The sequence below is a fragment of the Uloborus diversus genome, chromosome 1 (assembly GCF_026930045.1).
Source record: "Uloborus diversus isolate 005 chromosome 1, Udiv.v.3.1, whole genome shotgun sequence".
NCBI classification, from domain to species: Eukaryota; Metazoa; Arthropoda; class Arachnida; order Araneae; family Uloboridae; genus Uloborus; species Uloborus diversus.
The window spans coordinates 39,205,455-39,209,942 of NC_072731.1; positions in this window are offsets into that span (position 1 = coordinate 39,205,455).

Consider the following 4,488-nt stretch of genomic DNA (forward strand, 5'->3'; position numbering starts at 1 on the left):
AGTCTCTCTGTCTGGATGTCTGTGACGCGCACAGATACTAAAAAGTTCGGCCGATTTTCATGAAATTTAGTACAAAGTTAGTTTGTAGCATGGGGGTGTGCATCTTGAAGCGATTTTTAGAAAATTCGATTTTGTTCTTTTTCTATTCCAATTTTAAGAACCTTTTCCCGAGCAAAATTATCATAAGATGGACGAGTAAATTACCGAGTTCAATCATAACGTGGAACCGTAACATGGGCAAGCCAATTGGCGAGAAATTCACCATACATTATTTGTAAATATACAGGCGAACCAAAAGATCTTTTAACTTTCTACTACGGGCAAAACCGTGCGGGTACCACTAGTTAAGAAGAAAAGTAAAATATTTATAGTTCAATCACCATTTGTGTCAAAACGAAAAAGTTCACCGCTCTTTCTTTTGCGTAAAAAAAATGTAGAACTTAAAAATGACCTAATCAGAATCGCCCAATCAATCAATCCCTTATTTTCGTCAAGGATCGGTTCTTATAAATGACCAATTAAAAATTTAAATGCAAAGTTCTCTTTGCAGAGAATGTACAAAATATTTCCAGAATCTAAAAAAAAAAAAAAGTTTGTGACAAAAAATGACTATAAAAAAAATTTGAAGAATGGAAAAACTGACCAAAATTTCTAATAATAATTTCAACATTGCTTGCAAAAATCTAGCAATATTATCAATTGAAAAGAGTTGAAATTTAAAAGGTTTGTTACAACAATAATTAAAGAATTTTAAGAAACACTAAAGCATTATTTTAACAGCAAATTGATATTTAATGTGACTAGAGATGTAAAATTTCCGGAAATTTTGAAGTGGTGGAAAAAAACCTTTTTTTTTTTTTTTTTTTTTTTACGGAAAAATTGGGAAAAAAAGTAAAATTTGATTTTTTATGAATGAAAAAAGGGTTTCTTAATAATGTCTAAAAATAGTGTTTCTTAATAGTATTGTTTTTCTTGGAACATATAAAAGGGTTAAGCATTAAAAAAATATAGGCAATCCACACATCTTTTTCTGTTTGACAGAAATACACATACAGGTAAGTTTAATAAGAAAAAAAATAGCCTTTTATCTTTAAAACTGAGAACTTTCTTGATCAAACACCAGAAATAGTCAAATCGTCTTTCAACCAATAATATTGGGTAAGGTGTGTCTAATCATAACAATTTACATTTTCTATTTCAGATTGCCTTTTAAATTTGAAATGAGAATATTAATCATTGACTTTCAAACATGATTGATATTTTTTGAAGAAAAAAAATAAAAGTATAATTTCTCTTCCTTGCAAAGTAACTTTACTGTTTGAAAATGAAAACGGCTGAGTTTTGATTTTTTTCTAATTCAGTCTAGGTCCAAATCAAAACTAAATTTGTTTTCCTTCATCTTTCCAAAAGAAACCCCAAATCAAAACTGCGAAATGGTTTTTAAAGCTGAACTAAAATTTAAACTGAAGTTTCAGTTAACTATATAGCCGTGCTAAGCACAGTAGTAAAAGTAGTCATACCTGCACTTTTGAACAAAAATGAGTTATTGTAACCAAGTTTTCTCTGTTTGTATTTTACTTAATAAATAAACTGTTTTAGGGTCATTTGATTGGGAACTATTGTTTTAAAAAAATCTGGAAAAAAAAAAAAAAGAAGGGCATCTGAATCAAATATATGGATGAGCCAAACTTTTTAACGCAATATATCAGTTTGAGCTCAACTGTAGCTTCCACTTTTGTGCGTAGCACGACAGTTATACATTTGGTTTGTATAGTCAGCAGAAACATAATTCTGTGATTAAAGTTATGCCTGTTTGTTTCATGAAGAAGGAAAATCCTTCACTAAGGATATTGGTTTTGCTAAAGGATCAGTGTGTGGAAGTTCTCTGTGTGGAAGTATCATTAGCAAACCAAAACCTCCATTTTTCTCAAAACTTGCAGGAAATGCAATTTTTTAAAATCTTGACGGAAAATTCATTGATTAACAAAACTTATCTAAAAGTCATTCACCAAAACACTCGTATTTTGGTGCTTTGAGGAACCCCTTTTTAAAAGCAAGCAGATGAGACTCTTTCGATGAACTCATATCTTTTTGCATTGAAAAAATAGGTTCATTGTAATCTAATAACACATACCTGTAATAATTCTGTTGTATTGCACTTTCAATGCTGTTTTTTTTTTTTTTTTTTTTTTTTTTGTCAATTTCTTGCTGATTGAATCTGTTTGTAGTATCGGGAGTAATTTATATTTTTTCATCTTGAATATAAATATATTATGTAAAATTTAAAATTTAAACAAGCAGTTATAAGTAAAGCTATTCAAAAAAATAAAATAAAATAAAACATCGTAATGTAAGGTTGGCGATGCATCACGATGTAGAAATTCCTACGTCGCCCAGCCCTAATAGATATAAATATACTCTCACCTCTAACGGTTCCCCTAATTGATATTATTGAGATAATTTTGTGAAAAAAATTTCATTTTTTGTGCAAAAAGTATTAAATGTTTCTTGATCTATATGCAAATTATATTATCATGCAACAACAGTATTAGACAGTATTTTAACGTACAAGGAAGGGGTGGGGGGAGTATATAGCATCAGAAATTAAGTATGAGAAATTTCCAATTTTATCACTTTTTGCTGAAAATTTCAATTACAACTTCCTGAAAAGTTGAAAATAATCAATTTTTCAATTTTCCGGACCGGAGTGGAAATAAACCCCTTCGAAAAAAAAACGTTTTTTTTTTCGTTTTTTTCCGAAATTTTCCGGGGGTTTTTTCCGACTGTTTTCATCTCTAAATTTGACTAAAATATTTCTATTTTGAGAAAGAATATTTGGATTTTATATTAATTTTACAATAACTGCGGTGTAATTTTCAGACACGTTTGTTGCCGCTAACTGTTAGGTTAGTACAATTTAGCAAATGATCTAACGCGACGATTTCATCTTACTTTTAGCGTTTCAATAAATATTTTAAAACCACAGTCGCTACGAACCTTTAATATGATTGCTAAAAAAAAAATTGTTTGTTCAAATAAAAATAATAATATTGTTACCCTCCCATTTTTTTCAGCCATTTCCGATTTAAAAAAACTTGAAAATGCTAATGCTGCAGATGGTTCTCGGAAAACAAACTTCCAAACGTTGGACAGAGTTTTTAACAATTCTGGTTCTGGGATATCATTATTTGTTCAAGGAGAAACGCAGAACTTTTTCTTCCCTGAATATCCTGCGAAACTGAAACTGAAAACAAAGCGACATAAAGATTTAGAAACATTACGTCAGAAATTTTCTAATTATGCCTTAAAAGCTGTAAGTACTGAAATATTTAACAAAGATATAGAAAATCATTTTGACGAAGGAAATAATGTTTTTGCTAAGAGAAATCCAGCCACCGGGGCAGGAAAAAAACGCTCAGTAAAACCTAAAGAGAATGTGAAAACAAAAATAAAGCGAGCAAAAAATAGAAGCCACAAGCCAAAGAATGATGAAGTCATGCATCAAGCGCAATAAATGAAGTAAGAAAACCATTTGTTTAAATTGTAATTCAATAAGAACGTTCAACGTGGTAAAATTTATCAATGTTATATACCAAGCTTCAAAGATTAAAATAAGTAACGTAAAATACAATAAATTTTTGAACAGCTCACAAATTGTTGATGTTTGGAATCATTGGCAAATTTTGATGTCTGAAATAAATCTGGGTGATCTTTCACATCCTCCCTCATACGGCACACCGTGGCGCTATCATTCTCCTTCCGACAGTGGCAGACCTAAGCCGATAATTTTCGAAGCGGCCATCCGAAATTTTTGAACGAACTCCCCAAAAATTGTGTTAATTGTGTGTGTGTGTGTGTGTGTGTGTGTTTTTTAATTAGTGCTTTACATTGTTGGATATGATTGTAAAGATTTCTCTCTCCTTTCTGAGTAACAAACTAGATTTTTTACGGATGTTTTTCTCCCCGATATTTATGCATGAATATGGAACACATTAAATGCACAAAAAAAATTTATGTGTGAAGGTAAAATAAATGAAATAAGTGAATAAATAAAACTTGAAGTTAATGTAAAGAAATTATTTTTCACTGTATCACAATTTTATAAAGTAAAGACTGAAATGGACAACTACTTAAATATTTTCCAAAAATTGGCTAACTTAATTGCAGGGGTGCCCACCAAGGGGTGGAAGGGTGCCGTTAAAATTTTTAAGGGGTGTGTTTTGAGGGGTATTTTAAACTTTTTTAGGAGGCTCTTGTTTTTTTTGGGGGGGGAGGGGGTCTTCACGAGCGCATCTCTGACTTTATACTTACATATTGTTGAAAATGTATCTCATTCAATGCTGCTGTATTATCGTAAACAGGGCGAAAACTACCTTAGTGATCAAAATTTGACGTTTGATGCCAAATTATGAAATTTTAGAGTCTGGCACTTGCATACTGCTCGTAAAGTAACCAGGTTTAGAATCATATATTGTCACGATAATTTGT